Raw genomic sequence first — 13,448 nt, 5'->3', positions numbered from 1 at the left:
GTGTGAAGTTGAAACTTTAGAAAGGTGTGTCCTGTATGTGTGTTATATCAGATGCTGCAGGTAATTCTCACTATCAGCCCTTCTTGGCCATTGGACCCAGACAGCATCCCACCTTGAGTCAACAGACCTTTAGTCAATAGCACAGGCATAATGGCACCTCCTCTGAAAGGAATAAACAGGAAAAGTAAGTATGCAGTGGACTTCACTGTGGAAAGCAAACCCCTACACCGCCATGGACTCTGTCACTCAGCCAGTCCCCTCCATGTGGCAGCATAAAACTCTTGTAACAACTGAGTATCAACCGATGTACAGTCTCCAAAAGAATCTTCCTACCCCCCACCCCCCTGACCCACCTCCTGCCCGTAGTGGGACTAACTGACTGTTGGTTGGAGTTTGGTTTGCTCTTCCTAAAGTGACGTCGGCCCAACGCTTGTCCCACTGATGTTTCTTTCCATTATTCTTTCCCACGTTACGAGTCAGATGGAAACGTCTCTCATTTCTATAATGAGCAGAGATAAGGCGCACCACTTAGACATCGTCTCACAGAGGGCTCATGCTGTAAATTAAGATAAATGTGAAGACTTGACAGTATTCATAGCTAACCCTCTAGAATAGTGAAAATGTTAACATAGAACTTACTAATAAAAGCTCTAATAAGGGAATTTGGTACAGTCTGTCTAAACTGGAGATGGTTACATATGAAATACCGGTGGTACTGGAGAAAGTGCCTATTAAAAAAAATCACTCAAGTAGATTTTGGAAGGGAATGAGATTATTCATTTACTGACTTTTATTGAGCACAGCCTCTGTCATGGGCATGTACTGTGCATCACATATATAGTGGATGAACCGGAGAGACATGCTGCCTACCCTCAGTGAGCTTATGTTTTTGTGGAAGGAAACAGACAAAAACACTATGCAAATAAATAATAATTACAATAATAGTCCCAGGTAACAGTGTTTATTAGGTGTCAGGCACTGTTCTAACCAAATTACCAATATTCATCTAATCCTAACAACAACCCCATAAATTGGGTAATGTTATCCCAAATTTACAAATGAGGAAAGAGACACATGTAGGTTAAGTAACTTATACAATGTCCTGCAGCTAGTGATATAGAGAGCCAAGATTTAAACCTGGAAACAAGGCTCAGAGTTTGAATTCTTGACTTCTACACTGTAATTACAGAACACAACAAGGGCCCTAGAGTGAAAAACAAGGTACTGAGTTGGAGAATACTGAAGAGAAAGGATGATGATTTTCTAGTAGGTTAAAAGTTTAGATTCTACTTTAGTAACTACAGTGTTTTGTTTTGCATGTATTAGAGATAGACCTATGATGCTTAATTCAATATAACATTTCTGATTAACTTTATAAGCATTTTTTTTCTTTGTAGTTCATTGGAAGCACTAATGTGATTCCTTTTAACATAGAATACCAGAAGTCAGGATGGACTAAAAATAATGAATATTGTAACTGAATGTCAGGGATTCAACTTTAGTTGAACCTACATCCTATAATTAGTAATAAAGCAGATAATAAATTAGATGGAAAAATAAATAGCTTTTTTGTTGGGCATATGAAGATATAGCCCAACCTCTAGGCAGAAGGATCACCGATGGTCCCCCTAATGCTGTAATTCTTTGACTATTGCAGGAAAAAGGCCAGATGTGAGAGGGAACAGGGGAAAACTTCACTTTTGTCTTGTTTGGTGCCAATGCCTAGCCACAATGTCCAGCACGTAATAGACCGCCCAGTGTGTATTTGTTGAATGAATGAATATGAAGGATGAATTCTGTTTCTAATAATCTAGGTGAAGGAGGGGAGGGATGGAGCCCACACGAGTTTAATGTTTAATTATTTGAGGAAAAGCAGTTACCCAGAATTAATCTAAACTGTACTAATTATCTATTTAATTTGAATTTAATAACTAGCAGTCCAGTTTGGAAACCACTTCAAGCAGAGTGCATGTTAGTTTAGTGATTCACCATGCTTACTAGCTGGTGCTCTCTGTAAAAGAGGTTCTGGAAGAATGCAGTTGTACTAACGATGTTATCCAGACTTAAGTCCTATATCAAATGCCATTTCCCCTAGAAGACCTTTCCTAATGATAATACTTTTTAGCTCCTAAACAGACAAATCACTCCCCAGAATACATAATGCTTAACTCTTGTTCATACCTTGTGCCAGCTTGTACCAGTCTGTACATATCTTATGAAAATACTCTGTTAATTACGCCAGTTTGTACCTTTCCTATGGAAATAGTCTATTAATTATGATACATAATTTTCTTCCCCTTCACCCTATTATATAAGCTCCTTTAGGGCAGGGACTATCTTGCCTTTTATCTTGGCATTGTCTGAAGCACTTGCCACTGACAAAGAAAACAGTAAGTGCTTAGTAAATATTTGTTGGATCAAACTGAGCTGACTGTTTACATATTCATTCAAGTAAGTGTTCTGGTTGTTCTCAGTCAGCACAGCTGGAAGATATGCAAGTCCAGTCCCTCACTGCATCCTGTTGCCTAACTAGGTAGGCAGATTGCAGCTACTTTCATTTCTTGTTGACTGTTCAGGAAGTTTTTGTTTGTGTTGAATGGAAGTCAAACCTATTGAGTTTTCTGGCGAACGGGAAGTTGTTTACAGCTTCTCTTCTTCATTGGGGCTACTCTTCAATGGGACCTGCCCGAGGATTGTACTGTACACCAAACAGTTTCAACTCAGCACTCATTTATTCATTGGCTCGCCATCAGGTGACTCATCTACTGCTTGTCCCTATTAAGTAAACGTGGGTGTCTGCGTGCTTGAAATACCCTGCATGTTGGTACGATCTGTTTCAAATGATAAGTATCCTACCATCTTATCTATACATCTTAGCACCAACTAACAAGACTATTTGGTCCCTCAAACAGATAAACAAGGAGCTATGAAATATAATTATGTTTTTTAAAAGAAAACTTTTGAAAAGAAACCCTGGTCATCGTCTTATTATTCTAGGGAAATTTGCTATCACCTATGGAGGTAGAAAGGATACACTCACCCATCAACATTACCTATTCAGTAAAGACATATATTTTTTAAGGTTAAACATACTGTGTAATGAAACTTTGGTATATAATTAATTTTCAGGGAACTGATTTTAATTTAGTTGACCTAAGAGTCTACTGGTTAAATACCTTCCAAAAGAGTCACCTGAAGGAATGCCGCTTGTTACTCACAGGTAGAAGAGGCTTTCTTACCTTTCACATAGTATGTTGTTTACTTTTTCATCGAAATTATTTATGTAAAGTAGATAGTTTGATGTTTAGTAATGGCTTTTTACTAATGAAAATTGTTTTTCTAGGTGTTAACACTGAGGTGAAATTATTCTCTCATCTCTAAGAAAAAGGTTTCAAAGGAAACTGTTAAGAGTATTAGTACTCTCTCTCTGGGTGGCCAACCTGTTGCTATAGAATAAGACCAGCTTATTAAATGTTGTTTGTTTGGTCTGAGTGAGGAAATGATACTGTTATCAGATGGCTAAACTTCACAGAAGCATATACTCTCATCACTCTAAAATGTTTTTAGGTAACATTATTCCATTAAAATGATACTCTCTCCTTGTTAGGTAACTAAAATACTACCCAAAAGGGCAAAAAGAAAAAGCAGAAATTACCCAGTGACCCATTGCTCTTCACATTTTTCTGAACATCCTTCTAGAAATCTCTACACAGAAATTCAAAGGCATTTTACATCAAAGAACTATTCATGCTTGCTGTTCTGTTACTAACTGTATCATCTAGATGACAAAGATGCCATGAACATCTTTCCATGTCAGCAAACATTAATCTACACACCAGTTGTAACAGTTATTGTAGTATTCCTTTATGCTTTATAATTTGCTGTATTCTCTTTTGATGAATATTTCGGTGGTTTTCAATTTTAGAATGTTATCCACTCACACTTCAGTGGCCAGAAAGGTCCAGAAAGGCTGGTTGCCATGAGTGAATGGTGTATATCCCATAAATATTACAGTGACTTCTAGTTATGTCATAAAGTTAAAATCTACATAGTTTTTAGATGACTCTTTCATGAGTGACACATATATAGACATATGTATTTAAGTACACACACTCAAATAGCAACGACTCCTTGGTGATACGGCCCAGTAACCCCTTGTTCCCGCCACCCTGGAGCCTCCCCCAGCAGCCCACTCCTTACGCAGTTTGCATTTAAACTCCCAGTCTTGGAAACTCTGATTCCCAGTGTTCTTCCCACCTCCTTTCTTTCCCCTCTGGAAAACTGTGCAAATGCTGAATTTTTTTATTTTGGCTGCATTGGGTCTTTGTTGATGCATGCAGGCTTTCTCTAGTTGCTGCGAGTGGGGGCTACTCTTCATTGCAGTGCGCGGGCTTCTCATTGCAGTGGCTTCTCTTGTTGTGGAGCACGGGCTCTGGGCGCACAGGCTTCAGTAGTTGTGGTTCGTGGGCTTAGTTGCTCCTCCGCCTGCGGGATCTTCCTGGACCAGGGCTTGAACCCGTGTCCCCTGCACTGGCAGGCAGATACCTAACCACTGTGCCACCAGGGAAGCCCAATAATTTGTTTTGATGTCTCCCCATTCTTGGCAGATGTAGGTATTGACATTACATGTTAAATGAATGAATGAGTTTTAGGTAAAACATAACTTACTGCTCTTTTATTTTTAAAACGGGTGTTTTGTTTCAAAGTGTTCATTCCAACTATATTATTTTCTGTGTTTTGGGTTTTCTATTTCAAAACTTCTTTGGGTTATATCAGTTGCTCTAGGCTAATTCGGAGTTAAATCACCAGTTGATCACTGTGTTTATCAGAAAGCGTATTCTGAATTCTAAAACTGACCTAAAGTGAATTTTGGAATACAACTGTAAGAGGGGGGCCTCCTTAAAGAAGTTTTAATAATTAGTACAGATGTACTTTTTGTGCTACTTAACGAGGCAGTTCATCAATTTCCATAATAAGTACAGTTTTGTTCAAGTTTCTTCATAAAGTTTCTTCTCACTAGCATTTGTGTTTTTCAGTTAGTAACTGTTCCTTGTATTACAACTTGCACACTTCTGGTTTACAATATAAATTGTTACATATGTGTTCCACAATAATCCTGTAAATTTTTTCAGGAAGCAGTTTTACAAGAGACAATGCCTACACTTAGAAAGAAACCCTACATTTGGGTTGTAGGTTAAAAAGGGAATTGGGAAAGCCATGTTGAAAAAAAAAATTCAGAAAATCAGCAGTAGAGGATTAGAGATAGGTCTGGCCAGGCAACTGATTAAAGAATGTGATAATATATCAAGATGTATTAAGATGAGTATTCTACTTTTAAAATGTTCTAATAATCATGATAAGGAAGTTATTATTAAAGAAAATAAAATTAAATGTATTGGGGATACCTCTGTATGTTTCTTCCTACCTGCTACATCCTTCATTCTTCTCTCTCCATGAGAGTACTCAAGTTAGTCATCTTAATAGCTTTGTTGTGGTAGAAAAGAAATTGTTTACTGTTTTGCTCTTTTGTGTATATTGTCTTCCTTTGAAGCAGGTGATATTCAGGGAGCAGAACCAAAGGATTTTTTCTGATCATTTGCTCAGGCTGGCTTTTATCCCTCTGTTTTTCTCTCTCTGTTGTTTTATAGTTGAACTGAATCATCAGTTTTTTTATATCTTCAGGTACACTTCCACTCAGAACTAGGATAAAAAATTTTAAACTGCCTCTCTCACTCAAAAATCAAATAGGCCTTGGGATGTTGAAAATTGTGTTGTTTATTAAAAAAAAAAAAAAAAGCAAGAGAGGCAGAAAGACAATAACTGATAGTTTATTTTCCTAAAGGATTTCCTGCAGCATTTTCACTTATGTCCTGCAGAGAGGTGGGAGATTGCTCTTGTCTTGTGTAGGTATTTCCATGCATATGAATTGCCAACCACTTTGAATTTGAGATGACTGCCCCTAGAACTATGGAATGTGAGATGTGTTTTAAAGACCCCAGAATCCTTTCTTTCTTAGTGTCTAGGGTATTTGGGGAAGACATTTCCAGAGCTGTCCTGGGGCCTTCTTGCTGTGGGCCTGGCAGCTTCTACTGTGTACAGTGGGGCGTAGGAATATGGTGCTCAAGCAAGGGACTCGGATGTCTGGGTTTGGATTTGGTTTTAAACCTGCCTAGAGAAATGACTGCAGTGGAGAGAAGAATTTGCCCTCACAGTTGTCCATATGCTAATCCTGGAACCAGTGAATATGTTACTTTATATGGGGAAAGGGACTTTGCAGATATGGTTAAGGAAAAGATCTTACGATGGGAAGATTTGCTAGGTTGTCTGGGTTGGCCCAGTGCAATCACAAAGGCCCCTAGAAGAGGGAGGCAGGAGGGTCAGAGAAAGAGCTATCATGACAGAAGGAGAGGTCAGAGTAATGCAAGAAGAGGCACCCAGCTGAGGGATACAAGTGGCCTCTAGAAGCCAGAAGGGTGAGGAAGCTGATTCTGTCCTGGAGGGAACACAGCCTTGCTGACCCCTTGATTTTAGCCCAGTGAGACCCATTTTGGACTTCTGGCCTCCAGAACTGTAAGATAATAAACTGATGTTGTTTTAAGCCACTAAGTTTGTGGTAATTTGTTACAGCAGTAGGAAACTTATGTAGTGACCTTGGGTAAATTCCTTAAACTTTAAGCCTATGTTTCTCCATCTTTTTTTTTTTTTTATAATAGCTTCTTTGAGATATATTTTTGCATATTATAAAATTCCCCCATTTCAAGTGTACAATTTAGTGATGCTTGGTAACTTTTCTGAGCGGTGTAACCATCACCAAATCAGTTTTGGAACGTGTTTTTACACCTCCCGTAAGACCCCTCATGTCTACTTTACAGTTAACCCAACCTCCAGGCAGCCATTAATCTACCGTCTTTATAAATCTTCCTTTTTTTTGATATTGTGTAGAAATAGAATCATACAGTATGTGGTGTCCTGTGTCTTTTTTTTTCCCCCACTTTGACTAATATTCCTTTCTGTCTAACAGACGTTATAGCAACACCCTCCTCCTAGGATTGTTGTGAGGATTAAATCAGATTGTGAATTCAAAGTGCTTTGCATAGTGTCCAACACATAGTAAGTGTTCAATAAATGTTCTTTTTCTACTACTTCTACTACTTATTATTCTTTCTGTTGCTTTTTTGAGGTTCCTGAAAAATTCACAAAAAATATTTTGACACACAGTGCTACTGTTGCTTTTCTACTCTTATTTATGTTGTGAGTAATGTAAATCTTATTTATGTGTTAAATTGATTTTGGAGGGTGACGTCAGGACCTAAATACCATGCTTACTTCTTTTTTTTAATTAAGTGGTTGAATATTTTATTATTAAACTGTTTATTTTCCTGCAAGGCTGTTGCTTCACTGTATGAAAAGAACACCGGCAAACAAAGTATGTTGCAAAATTAAGGTAGTAATGGTCTTCATCGGACACTACACAACTAACGAACTTTTCTCCACAGCCACTTATTTCCAGCGGGAGGATCGTTGAGTATTTTGACCCAAACCAGGGATGGCTGTAAGCAAATTACAATATTATATAAGGCAGTGTTATCCTTGAGTTACATAATTTTTATAACTAGTTTTACCACAGATAATTTCAGGAATTCTGAATATTATAACTGGAGACTAGCCTAAAAATCATAGGGTGCTGTGAAAAAGATGCATAGTGTTTATCTGAAGTCATTAGGAAGTTAAGGGGTATTTTCTTCAGGAAACATGGTTGCAAGTAGTTTCTTCTGCCGAAAGTTGCTTTTAAAAAATCTATCCACCCCTAACTTAAGACAACTATGCTAGATTAAGTTGTTTCAAAGAAGTTTATTTAGGGGTTCCATTTTCACTCCTCAGTAGATGTTAAGTATTTCTCAGATGCTTCTTCACTCATTCGTTCATCTAGTTCTGAAGGGTTCCTCCGTGTCATCTTGATCAGCCAACCCTCTGCAGAACAAGATTTGTTGACGAGTCCTGGATTTTCTGCTAGAGCTTCATTAATTTCAGTTACTTCTGTTAGAGGAGAATAGAGTTCCCTAGACGCGTTCACACTTTCCAAAGCACCAGATTCCTCTTGTTTGTTCAATTCTGTCCCAACTGCAGGCAGACTACAGTAAACAACATCTCCCAAAGCTTCCTGTGCAAAATTGCTGGTGCGCACGCTTCCAGCACCGCTTTCTGTTGTTACGCGTTCGCGCTGGTCTGAATTTCCGCAGCGACAGCAGAGCGGGGCCGGTGCGCAGCCCCCAAGGCCGCCGGGCAGGGCGCATCAGACCGCGGTCCCCGCGCTCCGTGCCGCCGGCTCGCGGCGCCCTGTTCTCCGGGCCACGCTTCCTTCTCCTTTCCTTCTCCTTTCCTTATGAGAGAATATGTTCTGTATTCTAGGTGACTGATTTACAACGCGAATTTTCAGAGCACAGTTGTTTACTACTTGGGAGCTGCCTGTATTCAGATAGATTATGTGAGTGTTCTGAACTTGCCTTGAAATTAAGAGAGGTCTTTCACCTGCTGCTCTGCTGCCACCAGCATTGAAAGGAAAAAGACTAAGCAGCATCCAGTCTTCAGAAACTCTTTGTGAAAGTCACAAATCTGTGAGGGGTATTAAAGAAGCACTTTGGAGTTTCTTTAATTTTGACTGGCAGACCCGTATCCTGATGGGATTTGAATCAAGAAAATCAGAGCCAGAAAAGAAGAAAATGGGAAGAGCAAGTAACAACTGCTATGCTTGCAGCTGTGGTAGCTTTTCTTTTCTTTCTTTTTTTTTTTTTTTTCGGTACGCAGGCCTCTCACTGTGGCGGCCTCTCCCGTTGCGGAGCACAGGCTCCGGACGCGCAGGCTCCGGACGCGCAGGCTCAGCGGCCATGGCTCACGGGCCCAGCTGCTCCGTGGCATGTGGGATCTTCCCGGACCGGGGCACGAACCCGTGTCCCCTGCATCAGCAGGTGGACTCTCAACCACTGCGCCACCAGGGAAGCCCCTGTCGTAGCATCCTGAACATACTTCTGCTTTGCGGCCCCTCTTGGATAGCGGTTTAAGCCTGTTGACATTTGCTTCTTCCTGACTCTTCCCGGGATTCCACTTGTAAACTTCTTTAGGGCAGGAATCCCATCTCCCCATCTCAGAAGTGTCAGTGACTTGCCTAGCTTCCGATACTTTGGTGGATGGAGAGCTGACAGTTTCGTGCTTAGAAAAAGTATTGTAGCTCTTCTTGGACACTCGCGTTCTCCTGTGTTCCTCTGGACGGCCCCAAAGAAACAGATAAGAGGAGTAAGTTAGTTCATGATCGTGAATCAGTTTTCATTTTTGCTACTGATAAAGTATTTACCTTTTCTGAAAATCAACAAAATGCTTTGGCTGAAGTATACAGAAATACATAGTACCTCATAAGGTTTTATGTGTTGTACGAACTAAGTTGTCTTATTTTGGCTTAAGACCCACTGTGGCTTAGTTGTAGGTAGATCAGATAAATTCAGCAAGTCTTAACATTTTACTTTTTAACTTTTATGTTTATGTCATTTCCAAACATTTTGGCTCATTTTGGTTGGGTTAAGGCTGACTTCAGAATTTGTGCATTATTCTTATTCCATTCTTTCTTGTCCCGCTGTTTAAACCCTTGGTTGCTGTTTAACACTTCTCTGTAGAAAGAGGCAAGGCACAATAGCCAAGAGGTAGAAGCAACCCAAGTGACCTTCAGTGAATGAATGGATAAACAAAATGTGGTGTATACATACAAGGGAATATTCAACCTTAAAAAGGAAGGATGTTCTGTCATTTGTGACAACGTGAGTGAACTTAAAGGACATTATGCCCATGTGAAATAAGCCCACAGAAAGATAAATACTTGTACGATTACACTTATATGACGTATTTAAAATAGTCAAATTCATAGAAACAAAGTAGAATGTTGGTTGCTAGGGGCTGGGGGGACAGGAAGAGGGGAGTTGTTTAATGGCTATAGAGTTTCAGTTTTGCAAGATGAAAGTTTTGGAGATCTGTTTCACAACAATGTGGGTATACTTATACTGAACCTCTACACTTAAAAATGCTTAAGACGGTAAATTTTACGTTATGTGCCTTTACCACAATTTTAAAAAAAGAAGAGGAAGCAAGGAGTTAAAATTTGAGTTAGTCAGGTTTGCTACTTGAAGAAACTTCTGAAGTATTCAGTGGGCTAAAGGTTTCGAATAAAGCACATGTATCTACACGTAGTACAGAATAAAACAAGAATAAGATGGTCGTCATCTTTACATTTTCACCATGTTTTAGCTAGGATTCATGAGACTCTTGTCATTTAATAGCTAGACTGCTGTCAGATACCATGAAGCTGGGCATAATATTGAAACAGTTCCTTTCAAACTATTACAAAGATGATTTTGAGACCCGGAGAGGTTTTCTTACTCTTTTGATAACCAATGTTATGCACCCCTACTGGGTCCTGAAAAGGGATTGATACTGGAGTAATGAAGGATTCAAGTTTTACTTTTATTTTCAGTAACATTACAGGATGAGCTCTTGGTTAAAGACCATATGTTTCTTGGTATTTATTTCCCTGAAGGCCTTGCCAGTGTTTCTTTAGCCCATTTGGAAGCATTCCAGTTGTTCCAACCCAGGCATTATCTAGATTGAAAATGGCTGCTTTTGCCTATAACTTGCTGATTTGGGGAGTATCTCTTCCCATTGGACATGAGATGCATCATAAATGCTATTTATTCTGATGCTGACAGTAAGACCATTTGGGTATATTCTTTACACTGTATTTTATACTATACACTACAAGCATATGGTACAATTATATACAAAGAGGAAATTAATTTTTTGGTGCCATTAACACTTAATTTTTTCCCAGCTATATTGAGATATAATTGGCATATAACATTTATAAATTTAAGGTGTGCAATTTGTTGATATATTTCAATTTTGCAAAATCATTACCACCATAGCGTTAGTTAACACCTCCATCACGTCACATAATTACCATTTTTTTTGTGGTGAGAACAGATAAGATCTACTTTCTCAGCAACTTTCAAGTATACAATACAGTATTTTTAACTATAATCACCAAGCTGTCCATTAGATCCCCAGAACTTATTCACCTTATAACTGAAAGTGGAAAGTAACTTTTAATTAAATTGAAAGTGAACTGTAAAGACCAATTCTGCTTCTTGGAGTATGCAGATTTTTTAGTTCTTAGCCGTGTGTAATAGTAGCCTCTGTTGGAAATTTAAGATGATTTGGACAGACTGCCTGCCCTTAAGATACTTACAGTGTAATGGAAAGAAATACCTTCATAGCAAATTATGATACAAAACAGACACTTATACATGCTATGATAGAAGATGAAATGAATTTCGTGAGAATAAGGAAGAAGCAGTTAATTTTGTTGGAGGTGGAGAGCACAGCTTAGTTGAACCCTGGAAGATAAATAGACTTTACTAAGTGAAGAGAGGAAAGACTTTCCAGGAAAAATCATACATCATGAGTAGAAGCTCTGAGGTTGAAGATGTGTTGTTATGTCACAGGACCCGAAGGAGCAGGGGAGAAAATGATGAAAAATGATTAAAAGTGACATGAGGCATTCAAATTGCTAACATTCTGATCCAAATCACTTTCAGTGGGTGTAAAGTTTATAACCAAGCCCAGGACCAAGAGTGATAGTCCCTGCTCAGTGAGAAGTTTCTGTAGACAAGGCCCTGAAATTAATCCTTTAAATGAAAAATGAGATTTCTCCCCTCCTGCTTTAAAATGAGAATTGGTGGTAAAGTTGAGTTTCTACAAAATCCCCCATGTTTTGTTAATGTTGGTAGAACTCATGTGCATACCTGCTCTTCTGTACAGTCACTGGTGTTCTAAAGCCAACGGGAGCCTACACTCACCTCACCTCATCAGTGTACTTCTTCGGAAAAGCAGAATTACAGAAATGGAAGAGATCCAAGATACCATTCAGGACAAAACTCAGATTTTGAAAATGAGAAAGTTTCCGGAGAGGTTCAGTGCCCAGGTGACAAGTGTAATAAATGGCAGCAGCAGCTCAGGGGCACCGTTGCTCTGGCTCTCAGCCCGTGGTCCCTGCCACTTTCCAGCACAGCAGAGGAATGGGCAGAATCTGTTAGATCCTTTCTGATTGTGAGCCTTTCAGACAAACACTATCTTTGAGACACCAACACTTAATCTCTGTTAATTCTGGTAGTGGTTTGGAAAAACCCCATCTACCTTTGCCTATACCTCAGTTTTCTTCTCGCCTCTAGACTACTGACAGATTTTCTATAAGACACTTAAGGAGATATTTTGTTTTAATATAACACTGCAAATTTTTTGAAAACTCTTGGAAATGACAATAACAATATCCCGATCTTCATTTTAAGGATATCAATTTCTATCTGATATTTATCATTGTAGGTTTATTAATAGCTATCCTTAAAACAGTCAATTCGGGCTTACCTGGTGGCGCAGTGGTTGAGAGTCCGCCTACCGAGGCAGGGGACACGGGTACGTGCCCCGGTCTGGGAAGATCCCAAATGCCGTGGAGCAGCTGGGCCCGTGAGCCATGGCTGCTGAGCCTGCGCATCCAGAGCCTGTGCTCCGCAACGGGAGACGCCACAGCAGTGAGAGGACCGTGTACCGCAAAAAGAAAAAAAAAAAAAAAGTCAGTTGTTACTTTTTCACTATTGTGGTTGAAACCATACATCTAAAATAGATTGAAACATATCTAGTAATCCATTATAAATTTTTTAAAAATCAGTTATCCAACTAAATGATTGGTAACTCAGTTACCAGTTGATCATCTGGATATTTTAAAACCTCTAAATAATTGATGTAAAATTTTCTAATTTATTTAAAACATTGATTATTATATAGACATGGTTGGGTAATTGTTGATATAGTAGACTAGAACTTTCATTTAGGAAGTTTTATATTCTATTAGTGCTTTTAAGTAGAAAAGATTAACTCATCAATTGAATTAATAGTAAATGGTATTGTTTATAAAATCTGCAATATGAGAAGGAAAAAATGGAAGCTGAGATACATAATATAAATTGAATACCTGAAAACACCAATATCTTAGTTCTTAAGAAGGGAAGCATTGCCAGGGGTGTGGGTGGAAGGGCTGTAGGTACAAAAACGATTCTGGAAAATTTTGTTTCCATTGCCTCACCTCAATTCCAAGAAGCATTAGGAGCTTTATTATTATTATTATTATTTTTTTTTGATGACGGCCATTCTGACTGGTGTGAGGCGATAACCTCATTGTAATTTTGATTTGCATTTCTCTAATGAGTAGTGATGTTGAGCATCCTTTCATGTGTTTGTTGGCAATCTGTAAACCTTCTTTGAAGAAATGTCTATTTAGTCTTCTGCCCATTTTTGGATTGGGTTGTTTGTTTTTTTGATACTGAGCTACTTGAGCTGCTTGTAAATTTTGGAGA

The 13,448-nt window shown here is 38.9% G+C and overlaps 1 protein-coding gene and 1 pseudogene across 2 annotated transcripts in view; one reads left to right on the top strand and one right to left on the bottom strand.

Annotated features, from left to right (window-relative positions):
* FAM13A (family with sequence similarity 13 member A) overlaps window positions 1-13,448 on the top strand; it is a 329,540-nt gene that overhangs the window by 78,864 nt on the left and 237,228 nt on the right. The window lies entirely within an intron of this gene.
* Window positions 7,871-10,983, bottom strand: LOC308620256 (glycine cleavage system H protein, mitochondrial-like; annotated as a pseudogene). Its single transcript has 3 exons — window positions 10,957-10,983; window positions 9,025-9,260; window positions 7,871-8,413 (listed from the first exon to the last, which is right to left on the bottom strand). The product of its transcript is annotated as a glycine cleavage system H protein, mitochondrial-like (transcript).

Source organism: Mesoplodon bidens, assembly GCF_964165515.1.
Source record: "Mesoplodon bidens genome assembly, chromosome: 1".
In the NCBI taxonomy this organism is placed as follows: Eukaryota; Metazoa; Chordata; class Mammalia; order Artiodactyla; family Ziphiidae; genus Mesoplodon; species Mesoplodon bidens.
The sequence above is the reverse complement of the archived record's forward strand: the minus strand, read 5'-3'. Positions and strand labels throughout refer to the sequence as shown.